Source organism: Mirounga angustirostris, unplaced genomic scaffold (genome assembly GCF_029215605.1).
Source record: "Mirounga angustirostris isolate CCGP_5_RB_7025 unplaced genomic scaffold, mMirAng1.0.hap1 SCAF_5, whole genome shotgun sequence".
Lineage (NCBI taxonomy): Eukaryota > Metazoa > Chordata > Mammalia > Carnivora > Phocidae > Mirounga > Mirounga angustirostris.
Genome location: NW_026991713.1, coordinates 32319822 through 32341444, shown reverse-complemented (window position 1 = coordinate 32341444; position 21623 = coordinate 32319822).

Below are 21623 nucleotides of genomic sequence, written 5' to 3'. Positions count from 1 at the left end.
TCTTTAGCACACAGAATGTACTCAACAAATGCAAAATGTTATTAATATTTATCAGATGGCATTCTAACTTTAGGGCTTTAAAGGGTCCATTAAGAGTGAAAGTAATATGCTCTATAGATATCCACATCAAATTGAGGAATTTGGAAGGATTTTGGCAGAAGAAAAGGATAAAGTGATATTTTTAGGCTAAAAATCAGTGGTTATCTGCAAAGTAGACTATCTTGAACATGGAAGTTTAGGGTTTATATTTGGCCCAAACTTTGGAAGATCTTTCTGTTCTAGAATAAGGGTTGGAAAACTATGCTCATGACCAAATATGGCCCCTAAAAGCATTTGTTTTCTTGTTTTTGTTTCACATTTTTAAAAGGGTGAATAGGGACAAAGAGGGAAGAATGAGGAGGAATATGTGACAGAGAGCTTATGGAGCCCCAAAATCTAAAATGTTAACTCTATTAGTTTTCTAGGGCTTTTGGAACAAAGTACCACAGACTGGGTGGTATAAACAACAGAATTTTTTTTTCCTCACAATTCTGGAGGCTAGAAGCTGAGATCAAAGTATCAGGAGAGTTGGTTTCTTTTCAGGCCTAGTTCTTGGCTTAATAGCTGCCTTTTCCTGGTGTCTTTACATGGTCTTCCCTCCGTACGTGTCTGTGTCTGTTTCCTCTTCTTATAGGGACATCAGTCATACTGGGTTAGGATTTACCTTAATGACCTCATTTTAATTTAATCACTTCTTTAAGAAACGCTGTCTTCAAATACACTCACATTGTGGGTACTAGGAGTTAGAACTTTAGCATATGAATTTTATGGAGAGACAGTTCAGCCCCTAACTTTTATTAGTTGGCCGTTCACAGAAAAAGTTTACTAGCCTGTGTTCTGGAAGCCGAGGAGGTTATACACGACATGTGAAACAGTATCTTTGTGCCTCTTTTAATATGTGTTTGTCAATACAAATGGAGACACAAGGGGAGACTCACTAAGCTCTGAGAGATCTGTTTTCCCATTAAGATATGCTGAGAGAAAAACACCTCAAGGAATTGGTAGCTAAGCTTTTTAAAGGTGAGGTCAAAGGGGCAGGGCTGACTTAATGAAAATAAGAGGAAGCCATAGGCAGAGAAGAATGTAGGTGAACACATATCTGGGTCCCCCAAAGGGGGTCAGATAATCACACTGAATAATAGGAAGCCCAATATCAGGGACAGGCCTGAAGATGGTGATGTTGTGATAGCTAACCAACACTCAGTACCATTTTTTAGTATTTACCTCAACAAGCCCCTATAGCTGATTTTATGATATTTTGTCACTCATTCCACACATATGAATATTATTATTGCCCTCCCACACACATTTATAGATTAGAAACTGAGTTGGAATTAGAACACAGGTTCTAATCTCCTTAGGTACTGAGTCAAAATATCCAAAGTTTGGAATCAAATAGCAATAGAACAAGAAATTCAAGGGTCTTGTAGAGAATGAAGTCAGATGCTTAAACCTTCACTTTATTGGTGATAGGTCGATTCATTGATTTTAAGACAGGATTGGCACTGACGACAGATATGGACTCAAAAGCAAAGAAAAGAAAAGAAAAGAGAAGAGAAAAGAAAAGAAAGAAAAGCTTTTCAGCAGGTACTTGCTTTCGTGTCCACATTTTGATCTAGTCATAATGTACAAGATAATTTCCTATAACACACTTTCAAAATAATTACTGGGTGGTTCCCTTTTATAAAGAGGACATTTGTACATCTGTTTCCAAATTCCAATAAAATATATGAAAGACATGTATGATGATTAATTTACTTCCCAGTATAACTCACAATATTAAAGTAGGTTTTCTGTATATGCTTATTAAGTCAATATGAAATGTATTCGAGAAATTCAGACTCAGAATTTTTCAGCAGTCTTGTGACCTAAAGAAAGCAGTTTCTAGCTTGGATTTGCATACTATTTTTGTAAAGATTCAAACTCACAGTTAAGGTCAACATCTGGCTGGATTGAACATTCATATTTAACAGTTTCACTCTCATTAAAAAATGTTTATCATTTTTTCAAAGCAAAAACTGTCTTTTGTTTTAATAAAAGTATTCATATATTTGCTTTGTTCCTTGAGGGGGTGGTTTGTATGCTTAAACTACTCTGTGCAGTTAGAATTTGAGGCCATCTCACTAGACAAGCCACTGTAGCAAAATAAAATGCAAACAAGAAGGGCAAAGGGAGCAACAAAATGAGCAAGAGGATTTACTGGCTTGTCTTCTATTTCCATATCTTCTGGGAGGAGGGAAAAATGGGAATATGAGATATAGTTCTATCTGCTTTCTCTGGTAAGGTATGGTTGAAAATTTAGCTGTTTGATAGCCATAGAGAATTATGCCAACCTATTTCTCAAGCTAATCTTAATTTTTAATTTTATCTATGTAGAGAGTACTTCTCTAGAGTACTCTAGTGCTGGGCAATAACTACATGATCAATAGATTATTTTTATCACTAAGACCTTTAAACAATGGATCTATGATAATACACATATACACATACACACATATTCATACACACACATGCATCATTGAAGAAAGATGAGTCAAGGTGGTTTCAGTTGGTACATTCTGTATGTGAGACTCTATGATACAGTGCATTCAGAAATAATACTGTTTATTAAACATATGTTGTGCATGCTCTATGTGCTTGTTAGTTAATGTGTGTGATCTCTGCTACCCACAAAAATCCAAAAGGTAGATACCATTATCTCTATTATACACCTAATAGGAGAGAGGTATGTGGGAGACCAATTAACTGACACAAATTTGCTTAACACATTTAAATCTAGTTTTCCTTGTCCTTAATCCAATGTTCTGCCTATGATGACATTTTGACCTATGGAGTAGAGTGAAGAGAGTATTTGAATACAATTGGATGATAAGTCTAGGATCCACAGTAAAGTTGAATGCAAATCATTGACTGAATACAGGGTATTTCATGTCTTACATGTGCATAAGCAGCCACTAAAAAGCCAGCCTTAAATGCCTTCCTCTGTGAGCACCAATTAGAAGTCCTGAAATATTAATAAACTGGCTGATTTAAGAGAAAATACCATTATGTACTTTCTTCCTACATCTTGCTTTGAAACACCAAACAGATCATGGGCACTCAATAAATATTAAATATTTAAGAGCAACTAATAAAATGAAATTACAGTAATATTTTTGCAATGAACTCACCATTAGATGATGTAAAACAAGTTTTAGCACTAGACCTGGAAGCTGAGCGGATTTAGATAGCTGGGTAAGTGAATGAACCCTATAGGGAGGCAAGAGACACTAGCATGATATGGTAGAAAAGGTTAATAAGAGGTCAGAGCAATAAAAATTTTTATTGCAATTTGACAACTAAAACTGCCCCTCCTGATTTTTATATTTGTTCTATTCATCTAACATCCAAAATATAAATTAAAGGATATATTACTAAGCTGTTGTTATATCTTCCCTATGCTGGAATAAATAAATGATAAATCACTTTAGCTTTGAAATTCATATCAGTGAATTATAAAACTCTGAGACACTCAGGAGTATATGCAGTTTCAGAGAGCATACTTCTGTAGATCTAAATTAGAGCTGCAAGTTACTGGGGAAGAAACCAGACTGGAAGCAAGCTCACTTTTTTTTTTTTTTTTTCCTTAAGTGAGTGGAGGGAAAACATTCCATAAAGGAGAGAAAGCTTGCCAAATGGAGGAATCCATAGGGAAACCTTAATTTAAGCCCCTGTTCCTCAATTCTTGTAAGATTCATCAAAAAAAGAAGCACTTAGAAGTACTCTTTGGGGACCCTATTCTCCTTCATCTTTTTCCATTTTTTGCCTTTTATAATCCCTCTGGGATAAGAGAAAATAAACTCCAAGTAACTATTTGGGTGACTCAATCCTTCTCCCTCTCCTTCGTTCTTCTAATAGTCTCTCAAATGCTCAAAAGAAATGAGAACACATTTAACAAGTGCTTTCGTGAAGCTGAGCCACCATTTCCTCTCCCGAGCCTGTGATTAACCCACTGATGGGTCCACAAACTCTGTGTTCCAGTCCAAATACAGCAGCAGGTAGACCCGCTCCAGGTCAAACACACCTGCTATTCTACCTATTCTAATAGTCATTTTTAACATGGGAGAATATCAATACCATGGTAGGGTTCACTGAGCCTATTCACACAGTAATAAAACACTTAAAAACATCAAGAGCCCTAATATCATATTTTAAAATATTTCTTCAGTTTTCATAAACTTACTGCGATTAGTATGTGCTTGCTTTCTATCCTACACTCCTACTCACTTGCTGACACAAAACACCCCCCTACACACATACCTTTAACTTTTAGGAAACAAGCACAGTAGTCACCCCTTTTCCTGTTCTAATATATCATAGGTATAATAAGCTAGATTTCAGGGTAGGATAAGGCTTTCTCCATTTTTATTAATTCAGTTAATATTCAAAAGTTTGCCAGCTTTTCACATTTTACTTTGCTAAACAATTTTGTATACTTCATAAATGTATTGGGGTTGTTCACTTAACAGAACAAAGTTGAATAAGAAAATTTTTATGGTAAGCATGTTTTACTAAAAATGTAGCAATTAATTTTAGGAAGATTCTTTCAAACTTAAAAATAAAGACCTATAAAGCCAGAAAAGTACATCAATATAATATTCTTATGAAGACTCCCACTGGAGTTTCTTTAAATTGAATACTTTTATCATTCATATATTTATGTACTGTAAATATCAATGGCACCAAAATTAACAGCAGCATTTGAGATAAAGTTGAGAATATAATGAGGAAACATCTCGATCATGTAAAAATATTTTTTTAAGATATATAAGGTTAACTGAGTTCCCAAAGTATGTATTTCCCTTCATTATACGCTGCAGCTACAAAAAAATCCTCAAGAGAATTAATATGAACTTATGATAATGCAGCCTGCAGCACGGTTTTGTTTTGGTTTTGCCTGTTTTTGCTGACAATGCAATTCAAACTATACCCTACTAATCTTTACTAAAGGAGTCAGATTATTCACCTATAAACAAGCAGCCATAAAGTGTCATTCTTCAGTCAATACTGACTACTTAACATCTTTCTCTTTTTTACCGGTTTGGATCTCCAGCTCATTAGATCATTACCTGATAAATAGGAGAGGGTAATGAATTGAGAAAATACGTACCTTCAGAGAAAACCTGCCCGATAACAATAATCCATTAGAAAACTGGCAATATCCTCTGATCTATTGCCCGCAAAGCTATGACTTGATGGAGAGTTTCATTCCCTGGGTTCAGTTCTCCAGAAGAAAATCAGCACAATTTAAATATTTCTTGGAATGTGACAGCTCTCCAGATCCCTGGTTGCATTCTGTTCCCCAGGGATGGCAATCTGGTGTCCCTGTGTGCATAGAGCAGTGAAGATGAATTGAAAATGCTTGAGATAAATTAGGAATGGCTAAGTTAAAATTGTCTCTGCTCCAGACTCTCTCATCTGCAGTCTGTAAGCCTGTTTTTCTGTGAAAAAGCTAGATGGCAGGCTGCCTCAGTAAGTTCTTCTTAAGCGACACAGAGCATTTTCAATGAAGAAAAATTCTCCCATTATCTAAGCTAATGTGACTGCTGCTAAATCTAGTTTTTAAAGTGTCTACTGGCATGAAATTCATTTTCGCTATTGCCTTCCTTCAAACTACAGTCTAGAATCCATACCATCATGCTATATACATTTCTATCTGAGAGAAACATTTAAAGTTTTCAGCTAACATATTAAATCATACCCCTTTTGCAGTTTTAAAGATCATTTATGTATAGAACATGTCTTCTTTAGGTTCTAAAGCCATTTTACTTCACTGTATTATATGTAGAAGGTTTTGTTTTAAATTCCAGTACCTTAATATGAATAATACTATTTTTTATTAACAATCATTTCTTTTAATGTGGTCCCACGAAGAAATGCATCTTTTTCAATATAAGTTAAAATTCATAAGTTAGGGGTGCCTGGGTGGCTCAGTCGTTAAGCGTCTGCCTTCAGCTCAGGTCATGGTCCCAGGGTCCTGGGATCGAGCCCCACATCAGGCTCTCTGCTCCACGGGAGGCCTGCTTCTCCCTCTCCCACTCCCTCCTGCTTGTGTTCCCTCTCTCACTGTGTCTCTCTCTCTGTCAAATAAATAAAATCTTTAAAAAAAAATTTCAGAAGTTATATACAAATAGAAAAGGGGATATAGAATCCTAATATGTGACCACAGAAGTAAATTTTACTCTTTGAATATCCTCCTAAAGAAAATAAGATGTTCCAAATTAAACCATGTTTCATAAATGATTCTCCTTCTAAATAAAAACAAGCCATTTTTGAATTCTGTTTCAGTTGAATGATGCGTTGCGATATAATATTTTTTTCTGCTGAATTAGATAGTTCTTTCAGAATTTAATAATATTCTGAACTTTAGACAGTACACTTTACTTGGTGTGTTGGCAATACACAAAACACAGAAGGGTCATCAAAATTTTCAGCTCCATTTTGTTACTTGGATTTTCTATATAAAACAACTTTTACATTATCAGAAAGGACAATTAAGAACATCATAATCCATAAGCTCATGTACCTTTTTTTAAATGTTGCTAAAAAAAAAAATCCCAATATTTCCTTCCATAACTTTCCTCATGACATTCTGTAATGCTCTGTGTCTGGTTATTTCTTGTGTAAACAAATTATTGCTCCCAAGACAAAAATTAGGTGTATACATTGTGAGGGAAGCAAAGATGATCTGATGTGATGACTTGAGAGCCAAAAGAAAAAGTAAATCAAATTTTCCATTTTCCCTCTATCCATCCTGTAACTGATCACTTTATTCAGGGGGTGGAGAGAAGAAGAAATAGGAGAGGCATAAGGAAACACTGGAACAAATGCTCCAGTTTCTCTCCCTCTTCAGAAGTGGTAACACTGTAGCTATCACTGGGGAAAAAAACACAAAAGAGTCCAAAAGAAGTAGCTTCAGTATCCCAGTTGGGAATTATAGTTATCTAACAGATTTTCAAAGACCATGAAAGAAAAAGAAAGGAAGGAAGGAAGGGAAGGAGGAAAGCTATTTATCACTCTCAATTGCCGTTTTTATAATGACCATGGTGGCTGAAGATACATAAAGCAAATGAAAAATGATAAAAGTTAATATATCTAATAGCTGACAATTGAATCAATATCCAACTGCTTTGCACTAATGTGCATTGGGAGCTCAGTTAATATAATAAATAATTACAGTAGTGAAAAGGGCACATACTTTAAGAATTTCAGATGTATATCTCCACTTAGAAACTGCCAATTTTATTAACACTGTATCGAAGATAAATTCAGGACCATATGCAACTATATATGAGTGATACCTAAACTATTCTTGGGGTATTAGGACTTGTTTCTTATTGGAAGTAACAGTTAAGAAAAGGCTAAGTAGAGCCTGGTTAAAAGGATAAGGAATATTTCCAGGCACTGGGAACAAAGCCCCAGGGGAAATATGCATATTACATTTGGATAAGTAAGAGTAATTCAGTATAGCTGAAGTGTAGAGTGAGGTATGAAGGGCATAAAAAAAGATGTGTCCAGAGAGATAATGAGTCATTTATGCTATATAAAGGAGTTTGGACTTTATCTTTGAATAGAGTCATTGAGGGCTCTTAAATCAGGGTGAGAAATAATCATATTTGCATTTCAGAAAGATCACTCTTCATGTCACACTAGTCAGGTAAAAAGCATTGCCACATACCTAGTTTGCCAAGCCAGACACTTAGTAGTCATACTATTTATGCCTTCTTCCTTTACTTCTAATATCCAGATCATTATCTATTAATTCTACCTTCTTTAAAATCTTTTGTTATTTCTAGCTTCCATGGTATTATTTCTAGCTTTCACCATCTCTTACCTACGTAATAGCAAGAACCTTTTATTTCATTTCCCTGTTTCAAGTGATTTGCTACATCAAAACCTCTTATATAGCTGCCAATTCTATCTAAAGTATGCATAGTTATATCATTCTCCTGCTTGTGACAATTTACTCGTTATCACCTGAAGAATAATGTGCAAATCTTTAAAATGATCTGCAAGTGTTGGTTTGAAACCTTGGGAACATCCGGAATGAAGTCTGAAACTGGACCCCATAGACAAAGGAGATGGAGAGACAGAAGAAGCAGGCCATTCCAGATGGGTAGGTGGCAAGTTTAATAAGCAAGCAAACTTATATGGGAGGCTTGTCTTGGGTGGATGAGTAGATCTCCACACCTTCCCTAAGCTTAAAAGTTAATATATAGGCTTTAACTGGGTTGAGCAGTCTCTGAAGTCTGTGTCCTTGAAAACAGCTCCCACTGTGGAAATGGTGTGCATAATGTACATTCCAAAATCAGAAGGGCTGCTCAGGTCCACTCACGGGTCAGAGGTCACATCCTCTTGATGACCTCCTCTAACAAGATCTGACTGCAGTGCTTTCTCAGTTGACAACTACCCTAACCAGACTGAAACCTTAAATATAAAAAAGACTAACCACATTGTTGGATTTTACTTCTAAAACCTCTACACATGCTGCCCCTTTTACCTAGAGTTTTTTTACTAGAACTATCTACATCTCCTTCATATGGATTTCCTAAATATGGAATATTTTTGTTAAATATTATTTTCTCTTCAAAGCCATCCTAATTCCTTCACACGGTCAATTTTGTTTTTTGAGGTAAGTTTTGTCTCTTATGTGATGATTTGGTGACCATCTCAATAAAGTCAATTTTCATGTAAAATATATATTCCCTTTGGAAATTCCTCTCCCCTTCCCTTCCCACCACTCCCCTCTCCTCTGCTGGATGCTCTCCTTTTCTTTCTCCCCCTCTCTCTCCCTTCCTTCCTTAACAATTTATGCTTGCTTTTCACTTTCCATACATTTATGTAGATTTATATATTTTAAGTTTGTGGCAAATACTGTACATCTCAATTCTCTTGTCGTCATTTTTTTCCTGATGTTTTCATTTGTATTTTCCACTTCTCTCTTTTACTGTTTTTCTTCCTATTTTTTATTCTCCTCTCCATTCATTCTTCTATATTTTTCTATTCCTTTTGCTTCTTTCTGACCTGTTGCTGGCTTCATTTCTCCCCTCTTCTCCTCCTTTCTAATCCTTCACTATCTTTTTAAAGTTTTTATTTAAATTTCAGTTAGTTAGCATACAGCGTGATATCAGTTTCAGCTGTACAATATAGTGGTTCAACACTTCCATACATCACCCAGTGCTCATCACAGTAAGTGCTCTCCTTAATCCCCATCATCTATTTCACCCATCCCCCCACCCACCTCCTTCTGGTAACCATCAGTTTGTTCTCTATGTTCTCTATGTTAAGAGCCCCTTACTATCTTAAAAAAAAAAAAAAAAAAGACCTTGAAACCATCTTACTAACTTTTGGAGAAATATGCTAAAAAACTCTCCAACAACTCATTTTCTTATTCTCTTTAATTAACGATGCAAAAACTAAGTTGTGGGAAAGGGTTGCATTTGATTTTCATTATATAGTTGTGATATAGGTCTACACAGAAATTGGCTTTTTAATTATGTTGTTGTTAAACTCATGGTTCTCTGCAAGCTTTATTGTAAAATACTATTTTTCCCAAGTTACAACTTAATTTTAGTGTTCAAAATCTGAATGTATAGCAAAATTATTTTTATCATTCAAAATTTATTTTTAATAGCAATAATCAGAATGGAGATTTACTTCCTTTGTCACTGTATATGATTTATAAAATAATTTATTTTCTCTTAGTTTGATGTTAGCTATAGCAGTCCAAATATGTGGTTTATTTTATTAAAAATCAGCTCAACATTTACACATTTTTTAATTTTAATAACTTATTTATCCTTAAGAATTATTAGGGTGACCAACGTTACAACATGGGCGATAGTTGAAACATGATGAAGTTAAGAATAAAACAAACATTGACATAGCATTTTGCTTATATATAAAAGAGACATAAGTCTAGTAGATAGGAAATATTTATGAGAAGTTTAATAAACAGCAACTTACATAGAATATCTTTCTAAACTGACAGCATTGAGAAGAAATGGAGACTTACATTAAAAACATATTATAAATATTTAACTTAGGAATAAACTTAGCCAATGATGTGAAAGACTTGAACACTAAAAACTATAAAACATTACTAAAAAAAAAAAAAATTAAAGAGGACACAAATCAATGGAAAGACATCCTGTGTACATGGATTGGAATACTTAATACAGTTAAGATGCCAATACCACTCAATGTTGTCTGAAGATTCTGTGCAATCCCTATCAAAATCCCAAAGGCATTTTTGGCAGATATAGAAAAATCCATTCTAAAATTCATATTGAAGCTCAAAGGACCTTGAGTAGCCAAAACAATCTTAAAACAGAAATCAAAATCGGAGATCTCATCTTCCTGATTTCAAAACTGACCACAAAGCCACAGTATGGTACTGGCATAAAGACAGACATATAGAACAGAAGAACACAGATAGTAAAAAAATTACATATATTTATATAAATTACATATATGGTCAAATGATTTTTTTCAAGATTTGTTTATTTTAGAGAGAGAGCAAGCATGAGCGAGAGGGGTAGAGGGAGAAAGAGAATCCCAAGCAGATCATGACCTAAGCCTGAAACCAAGAGTCGGGTGCTTAACAGACTGTGCCACCCAGGTGCCCCTTATTGAAATGATCTTAAACAATGGTAGATCATTCAAGGGAAAGGATAGTCTTTTTAACAGATGGTGCTGGGAGAATTACACGTCCACATGCAAAAGAATGAAGTTGAACACTTACACTATATATAGGAATTCACTCAAAATGGATCAAACACTTAAATGTAAAACATACAACTGTAAAACTCTAAGAAGAACATAGAGGGAAGCTTCATGATATTGCACTAGGCAATGAGTTCCTGGATATGACATCTGGAACTACTGGACGACATCAAATTTAAAAATTCTGAGCAAACAACACAATCCACAGAATCAAAAGGCAATTCACAGAATGGTAGAAAATATATGAAAATCATATATCAGATAAGGGATTAATAATTAAAACATTTAAAGAACTCCTAGAACTCAACACCAAAAAAAACCCCAAATAACACAATTTTAAAAAATAGGCAAAGGCCTTAAGTAAACATTTCTCTAAAGAAGATAGACAAATAGTCCATAAGCATATGAAAAGATGTTCAATATCACTAATCATTAGAGAAATACAAATCAAAACCATATGATCCAGCAATTGCACTACTGGGTATTTACCCCAAAGATACAAAAGTAGGGATCCGAAGGGGTATGTGCACCCCGATGTTTATAGCAGCAATGTCCACAATAGCCAAACTGTGGAAAGAGCCAAGATGTCCATCGACAGATGAATGGATAAAGAAGATGTGGTATATATATACAATGGAATATTATGCAGCCATCAAAAGGAATGAGATCTTGCCATTTGCAACGACGTGGATGGAACTGGAGGGTATTATGTTGAGTGAAATAAGTCAAACAGAGAAAGATATGTATCATATGATCTCACTGATATGAGGAATTCTTAATTGTAGGAAACAAACTGAGGGTTGCTGTAATGGAGGGTGGGGTGGGAGGGATGGGGTGACTGGGTGATAGACACTGGGGAGGGTATGTGCTCTGGTAAGCGCTGTGAATTGTGCAAGACTGTTGAATCTCAGATCTGTACCTCTGAAACAAATAATGCAATATATGTTAAGAAAAGAAAAAAAGAAGAAGAAGGTAGCGGGAGGGGAAGAATGAAGCGGGGGAAATTGGAGGGGTAGACAAACCATGAGAGACGATGGACTCTGAAAAACAAACTGAGGGTTCTAGAGGGGAGGGGAGTGGGAGGATGGGTTAGCCTGGTGGTGGGTATTGAGGAGGGCACATTCTGCATGGAGCACTGGGTGTTATGCGCAAACAATGAATCATGGAACACTTCATCTAAAACTAATGATGTAATGTATGGGGATTAACATAAGAATAAAAAAAAAGATGCTTTAACAAGTCAAAACAAAAAAAAACAAAAAAAAACAAATGAGATACCCCTCATTAGGATGGGTTATCATCAGAAAAAAATAAATAAATAACAAGTGTTGGGGGGTGCCTGGGTGGCTCAGTCGGTTAAGCATCTGCCTTTGGCTTGGGTCACGATCCCAGGGTCCTGAGATTGAGTCTCGCATCAGGCTCCTTGCTCAGTGGAGAGCCTGCTTCTCCCTCTCCCCATCTCTCTGTCTCTGACAAAGAAATAAATAAAATCTTAAAAAAAAAAAAAAAGTGTTGGTGAGGATATGGAGAAATTCAAACTCCAGTGCACTATTAGTAGGAATATAAAATGCTGAAGCTGCTATGAAAAACAATATGGCAGATCCTCAAAAAATTAAAAGTAGAGTTACTATCTGATCTAGTAATTTCACTTTTGAGTATATACCCAAATGAACTGAAAGGGACTCAGACAGATATGCATGGACCTATATTCATAGCAGCATTATTCACAATAGCTCAAAGGTGGAAGCAACCCAAGTTCCCATCTAAGGATGACTGTATAAACAAAATACAGAATATATATGCAATGGGATATTATTCAGTCTTACAGGGAAGGAAATTCCGACACATACTACAATATGGATGAATCTTGAAGACATTATGCTGAGTAAAATAAGCTGGGCACAAAAAGACAAGTTCTGTATGATTGTACTTATACTTAACTTAGTCAAATTCATAGAGACAGAAAATAGAGTGGTGATCATCAGACTGGGGAGAGAAAGAAAGAGGAGCTATTTTCTACTGGTTTCAGTTTGGGAAGATGAAAAAATTGTACATGTGAATAGTGGTGATGATTACACAGTATGGCTGAACTGTTAACACTTAAAAATGGTTAAAATGATAAATTTTATGTTATATATTTTACCACAGTAAAAAAAAAAAATCCAAAAGTAAATATTAAATCATTACTGACCTCTGATGAAAAAAATCAGAGGTGAAAAATTCTAAACATTTTTCCAAGTGTAAGGTAAGTTGTTTTAAAATCAAAGCATCTAACATATATGCTGTTTTCTGTATTGCATAGTAAATGATCTGAAAAACTGTGCATCTTGTTTTTGAGTTACAGGATATCTGTTCTTTTATTTATTACCATTTCATCAGAAAATAATGGAATAAAAACACTTTCTTTGGTTAAGAATGCAAATGTCTAAATACAAACATAAGTTTTATTGCTTCTTTTAACAAAAAGGTTATATATTCATTGTAGAAAAAAGTGAATACAAGGGTTAAAAAGAATAAAATGCACAAAATCCATCATTGTTAACACCTTAAGGAAATATCCTTTCCTCCAATCTCTCTCTTTTTAATATGCACATATACACACATATATAAAATATACATATACATATCAGGATTTTATATATATATAAAAATATCCCTCTCTAAATATATATATATATAATTCCCCATATGCACATGAAGAGTATATGTACATATGTACAGTATATATACTATACATCTGTACACACATATATTTACAGAAAGAGAAAAAGAGGATATTTAGTTTTTCAATATGAGAAAGTTCCGGAGACCAGTTGATCTCTCAAATAAATAAATAAAATTGAAAAAATAAAAAATAAAGAGAGTCCATGATAAGCCTTAGAATTCATATTAATATTATAAATCAAAATCTATATCAAAGAAATTTCATTCAGTTATTTCCTTAAAATAAATTTTTAATCGTTTATTGGTAAATTCAAAGTAATTTTACCAAATAAAACGTTAGTTTTTTGTTTGCTTTACTCAAGATAAAATATTCTTTTTTTTTAAGATTTTATTTACTATTTGACATAGAGAGAGCGCAAGTAGGCAGAGCAGCAGGCAGAGAGAAAGGGACAAGCGGGCTCCCCACTGAGCAGGGAGCCAGATGCGGGACTCAATTCTAGGATCATGGGATCGTGACCTGAGCCAAAGGCAGACGCTTAACTGACTGAGGCATCCCAAGATAAAAGATCTTGATAATTACATTTAAAATGTGCAGCACTTCATGTTATACATTGCAACTTTGACTAAAGAGCGGAAACACAAGTATCTGGTATATTCAAAAATCTGAAATATTAACACTCAAAACACTCCCTCAATAAATCCAGTGATAGACACCTCACTCACAAGCAGCTTCAGGTAAAATACATGGGAGCTCTCTAAAATGTCTTTAAACATGCGAACCCTAATTTTGAAAACAATCCAATAGGATTATCAAACTATATTTTGCTTTTCCAAAATTAAATGAGTTTCTTATTTATTCTCTATATTCAAATGCTAAAGAGCCTCAGCCCAGTTATCTATTTATGAATTATTACCAATTTCCATGAAGATAAAGTACTTATAAATGACTTGAGAAAAATTTAATACTAATCCATAGCACTGACATCTATGATTCAAGACAGTTTGAATGTATTATAAACAATAAACTGTTTTGCCAGACAGTATTATTTTAAAAATTCTTAAACTATTTAAAGGATTTTCTAACTAATGTTAATAGTTTATGAATTAGATAAACATGATTTAAGAGATCATTTGAACATCATTGCCAGAATAATACTCCTTTTACAGATACACAATTAAAACACTGCATAAAAAATAAACAATATACTTCCTCGATTGAAATAAATATATATGTTTATTTCATATATATTTCATATATACATAATAGTGGCAACAAATTTCCAGTCCAAGTGATCTGAATTGCTTCTGGCTTTCAGAATTGCTATCTGCTCTGTATGTCATCTATGAAAGTTTTGATACATTTCTGGATAGAAATAAAATAGTTTAAAGAGTTTATATATCAATAAGACTTACGTTAGATGTATGGTTTTAAGTCAGGTATGAGGGGCATTAAAGTAAACAATATTTTTAACCCTAAAGTGACAATTACAGCAACTAATTTGTTTTCAAATTTGTTGTTAAAACACTAAACATTCTAGTGTAAATCTTAAAAATTTAATATTTTATAATACATGTTCTTTCATGGATCAAAAAATACTTGAGCCAATTTTCAAAGTTAAAAAATTATAGATGTGTAAGAAAAAACTATGCACTTCATGTTGACAAAGAAATGCAATTTCAAATAAAAGAATGTCAAGGCCATGCTCAAGGCCAAAAACACCCTTGGAATAATTTCATGTTATTATGCAGGGAAGGAATTCTTAGGAATAGGCAGAGGTTTTAGTTCATTATAGAGAATGGGAAAAAATGTTAAAATTATACACCAAGAGCTAACTTTATTGGATCTTCTCTTAGATTGGTAAGAAAGCTGAGTGTAATTATCATGAAAACAATATAATATAATCTCCCTTATCACCAAATTACTGAGTGCAGAGTTTCTGGACAACCATTTCATAGTATTTTCTAATTTTTTTTTGAATGTCTTTTGGCTCCAGTAAAATACAAGACATGTAAATATTTCTTTTGGGAGATGTTTTAAAATCATATACATTTAAATTTGTGGGGAAAAAAAAAAACCTTTATTAGTCGTGTACTTCAACCCTTTTTTCTTTATTCCCTTGTTTGGTGTGTTCCCCAAAGTCAATGACAGAAAATCTACAACCAACATTTTTAGTGTGTATTGATTTCATCAAACCATACTATGCCTTCATCTATGGAAAAAGCCTAGAAATATCAATTACATAGTATTATCCAGCCACACAAAAATTTTAATAATTATGTTAGATCACTGTGCAAGGCACTCCAAGTGATAAAATAATGAAAAAAAAATACTAACCATTCCTATAAGATCTTAGAAACAATTCAACAGGAAAGCTTAAAATCAGTCAAACAGGCAAAAAACTGAACACAAGGCAAAACATGCTATAACACTAAAGTGTTATAAACAAAGTACAGTTAAGAATTCAAAACAGGGATTGGTAATCGCTAAATATATTGTGGAGCAGCAAACTTGAAAATAAAATTACTTCATAATGATAGCAGGTTATATTCTACTGTAAAAGAGCAAGATTAAACCTATTCTTCACCAGTGGAGTGAAGAAAGCATTGTATATTAGGAAAAGTCTCATTCAATCTCTGAAAAATAGCCATGCAAAACACGCAATAGGCTTAGAAACTATTAAAATGGGTCTAGTTCTCTAGCATATTTCCCAAATTCAACAGGCTATGAACAATATAAAAAGACCTTTAGAAAATCATCCAGAAGTTCCCAAAAGTGAAAAGCTAATTTCTAAGAGGCTGTACAAGTAGATATGCCAGTAACCCTAGAGAACATTTTGCAGTTTGCACCTTGTCTACTATGAAGCACATAGTTGGTTTAATGAAATATACCAAATCTGGAATCACCAAGTCAATTTTAAAAGGTATGATAAAAAGAAAAAGAATGATTATCAAACAAGAAGTTGATGTTCTCTAATTAGGCTATAGGAACCACCAGTCCTTTAGTAATATGCATTTTAACTCTGAATACACTACCAAAGTCATCATTCTAAATGATTTACTATGCTTATAGGAAGTTTTAATTATTATCCCAACCATTTCAAATTCAATTTTACTGGTCAAATACACCAAACCTATCATTAGTTGAAAATTTCTCAAACATTCTAATTAATAATGTCCTCTCAAAGAATAAATACTTGATCCAAAAATAATTAAATAAGACAACCAATTATAGCCACAATAAGAAAATTGGAACCCACATTCAAAAGCCACCTTCCAGAAATCTATAACATCTGCATATTGCTTAATTTGTCAATAATGAGAGCAAAAAAACCCATAGTATTAAAACTACAAAATTGTTTTCATAATTTTATTAAAGAGATGGGAGACTGCTTTTTTTTTCCCCAAATGAACTTTGTATTTTAGAATATTTTTTTAGAATATAGAAAACTAACAATTTTACAGAGTTCCCATATACCACCTCAACTAATTTCTCTATTTTTAAAATCTTACTGGGGCACCTGGGTGCCTCAGTTAGTTAAACATCCAACTCTTTTTTTTTTTTTTAAACATCCAACTCTTGATTTCAGCTCAGGGTTGTGTTTAAAAAGCAATATCTGGGTGCTAAACGTGTTCATTGTTACTGAGAAATTTTTGCTTCTTAGCCCTCTCAACTAACAGAGCAAGGAAATATACATGTGTATACTAACCCAGGTGTATACACATAGCCATAAATATTTCTATATGTAACAATCTGTGTCCACACTAAGCTACCGATGAGTTTATATGGATTCCTCCTACTACACTCCATTATCACATGGCTTATTCTACCCCCCTCCCATCTGGTCCAAGTAAGCAGATCTTTGCTTATCTGTCAACTCCAACTCCAATCATGATATCCTGACACCTACCATCAGCCATCCATTGATTTGTTTCAATCCATTATACAGGTACAGTGGTATCAGAGTTGTTAATATGTATACCCAATGGAAACAAATCTATCATCTAAAATACAGTGCTCATGTACAGACTCTAATCATCTCCAAAGTTAATTAGGTCAGCAGCTTTTTCCTCCTCCCCTCTTTCAGTAGATTGTTTCATGCATTTGCAATAGAGTTAGATTGTTCATCCCTTTTACATTCTAGCCTGGGATGTCTGACCTCCAAAAAAAATATGTTTGCATATATTAGGGTTTATTATGTACTGTAAATTTCTATGTGTTTTAGCAAATGTATAGTGACATGTATTTACCATTAAGGAAATATAAATAGCTTCATGGTCCTTTAAAAAAAAATAAATAAATCCCACTTCCCCTCTCCTTCCCCCTGAAATCCAAGAAACCATGGATATTTCCACAATTTATAATTTTGCCTTTGTCAGAATCATACAGGTATCCTTTTCATACTGACATCTTTCATTTAGCAATATGTACTTATGATTCACCAATGTCTTTTCATATTTTGACAGCTCATTCCTTTCTACCACTGAATATCAGTCCACTGTATTAATGCACCATAGTTTGCTTTTACATTCAATAGCTTTGAAGGACATACTGCTTGCTTCCATTTTGTATTAATTATAAAATAATTATAAAATTATAAAATAAAGCTTATATAAAACTTATATAAAATTATAAAATAAAATTTCTATAAAGATTCACATGTTAGTTTTCATGGGTACATAATTTTTCAAATCAGTTGGGTAAATACCTAGAAGTACAATTGCTGGATCATATAATAAGATTATGTTTAGCTTTGTCAGAAACTGTAGAATGGTCTTCCAAAGTGTCTGTATCATTTGCATTCCCACCAGCAATGAATGAAAGTTCTGTTGCTTATATCTTCACCAGTAATTTGCATTGTAAGCTTTTTGGATTTTAGTCATTATAATGTGTGTAGTAGTACCTCATTGCTCTTTTAATTTGTAATTTCTTAATAATAAATGACATTAGGCATCTTCCCATGTGTTTGACCCACGATCTGTATATCTTCTTAGTTGAAGGGTCTGTTCAAATCTTATGTCCATCTTTAAATTGAGCTGTTTGTTGATTTTAAAGAGTTGTTTTGTTTTGTTTTTACAATTTTTAGATACAAATTCTTTATCAGACATTTGTTTTGCAAATATTTTTCCAGTGCACAGCTTATGTTTTTGTTCTCTTAACAGTCTCACTTAATACTAATAAAGAACTTGTCAAATTTTATTCCATGGATTATGCTTTGGTGCTATAGCCAAAAACTCATTAAAGAACCCAAGTTCATGTAGATTTTCTTCTATATATCCTTTGTCTCTTCAGACTGTTTTTTTCTTGACTTTTAGAGTATGTGTTGTAATATTTTGCTAAAAAACAGATATATATGGTAATAGGAACTATGGCAATTAGGCTTTTTTTAAATTTAAATTCAAGTTAGTTAACATATAATGTATTATTAGTTTCAGGGTAGAGTTTAGTGATTCATAGGGGATATAACACCCAGTGCTCATTACATCAAGTGTGCCCCTTAACGCCCTTCACCCAATTATCCCATCCCCGGCACCCACTTCCCCTCCAGCAATCCTCAGTTTGTTCCCTAGAGTTAAGAGTCTCTTATGGTTTGCCTCTGTTTTTATATTATTTTATTTTTCTTTCCCTTCCCCTATGTTCATCTGTTTTGTTTCTTAAATTCCATGTATGAGTAAAATCATATGGTATTTGTCATTCTCTGACTTATTTCGCTTAGCATAATACCCTCTAGTTCTATCTACATCATTGCAAATTGCAAGATTTCATTCTTTTTGATGGCTGAGTAATATTCCATATTCCATTGTTTGTGTGTGTGTGTGTGTGTGTGTGTGTGTTTATCACATTTTCTTTATCCATTCATCCATTGATGGACATCTGGGCTATTTCCATATTTTGGCAACTGTGGACACTGCTGCTGACATAAACATTGGGGTGCAGGTGCCCCTTTGGATCACTACATTTGTATCCTTGGGGTAAATACCTCGTAGTGTAAGTGCTAGGTCATAAGGTAGTTCTATTTTCAACTTTTTGAGGACCCTCCATACTGTTTTCCAGAGTGGCTGTACCAGTTTGCATTCCCACCAACATGTAGGAGAGTTCCCCTTTCTCCACATCCTCGCCAAGATCTATTATTTCCTGAGTTGTTAATTTTAGCCATTCTGACCAGTGTGAAGTGATATTTCATTGTTGTTTGATTTGTATTTCCCCGATGCCAAGTGATGTTGAGAATCTTTTCATGTGTCTATTAGCCATTTGTATGTCTTCTTTGGAGAAATGTCTATTCATGTCTTCTGCCCATTTCTTAACTGGATTCTTTGTTGTTTGAGTGTTGAGTTTGATAAGTTCTTTATAGATTTTGGATACTAGCCCTTTATCTGATATGTCATTTGCAAATATCTTCTCCCATTATGTAGGCTGCTTTTTAGTTTTGTTGATTGTTTCCTTTGCTGTGCAAAAGCTTTTTATCTTGATGAAGTACCGATGCTTTTGTTTCCCTTGTCTCTGGAGATGTGTCAGCAAGAAGTTGCTGTGGCCAAGGTCAAAGAGGTTGCAGCCTATGTTATTCTCTAGGATGTTGATGGATTCCTTTCGTAAATTTAGGTCTTTCATCTATTTTGAATTTATTTTTGTGCATGGTGTAAGAAAGTCATCTGGTTTTATTCTGCGAGTGGCTGTCCAATTTTCCCAAAACCATTTGTTGAAGAGACTGCCTTTTTTCTATTGGATATTCTCTCCTGTTTTGATGAAGATTAGTTGCCCATGGAGTTGAGGGTCCATTTCTGGGTTCTCTATTCTGTTCCACTGATCAATATGTCTGTTTTTGTGCCAGTACCATACTGTCTTGATGATTACAGCTTTGTAATATAGCTTGAAGTCCAGAATTGTGATGTCTTAAGCTTCGGTTTTCTTTTTCAACATTACTTTGGCTATTCAGGGTCTTTTCTGGTTCCATACAAATTTCAGAATTATTTGCGCCAATGCTGTGAAAAATGCTGGTGATATTTTGATAGGGACTGCATTGAATGTGTATATTGCATTGGGCAGTATAGACATTTTAACAATATTTGTTCTTCCAATCCATGAGCATGGAATGTTTTTCCATTTCTTTGTGTCTTCCTCAATTTCTTTCATAAGTGTTCTACAGTTTTCAGAGTACAGATCTTTCACCTTTTTGGTTAGGGTTATTCCTAGGTATCTTACGGTTTTGGGTGCAAGGTAAATGGGATTGATTCCTTGATTTTCTTTCTGCTGCTTCATTATTGGTATATAGAAATGCAACAGATTTCTGTGCAATGATTTTGTATCCTACGACTTTGCTGAATTCCTGTATCAGTTCTAGGAATTTACTGGTGGAGTCTTTTGGGTTTTCTACATAGAGTATCATGTCATCTGAGAAAAGTGAAAGTTTGACTTCTTCTTTGCCAATTTGGATGCCTTTTATTTCTTTTTGTTGTCTGATTACTGACACTAGGACTTCCAGTACTATGGATACATAGTTGACAACAGTGGTGAGTGTGGACATCCCAGTCGTGTTCCAGACCTTAGGGGAAAAGCTCTCAGCTTTTCCCCATTGAGGATGATATTAGCTGTGGGTTTCAATATACGGCCTTTATGATTTTGAGATATGTTCTCTCTATCCCTACTTTGTTGATGGTTTTTATCAAGAAAATATGCTGTATTTTGTCAAATGTTTTTCCTGCATCTATTGAGAGGATCATATGGTTCTTGTCCTTTCTTTTATTAATGTGGTGTGTCACACTGATTGATTTGCAGATGTTGAACCACCCCTGTAGTCCAGGAATATATCCTACTTGATCAACGATGAATAATCCTTGTAATGTATTGTTGGATCCTATTAGCTAGTATCTTGTTGAGAATTTTTATATCAGGGATATTCGTCTGTAATTTTCCTTTTTAGTGGGGTCTTGTCTACTTTTAGGATCAAGGTAATGCTGGCCTCATATAATGAGTTTCAAAGTTTTTCTTCCATTTCTATTTTTTGGAACAGTTTCAGAAGGATAGATATTAATTCTTCTTTAAATGTTTGGTAGAATTCCCCTGGGAAGCCATCTGGCCCTGGACTATTGTTTGTTGGGACATTTTTGACTACTGCTTCAATTTCTTTGCTGGTTATGGCTCTGTTCAGGCCTTCTGTTTC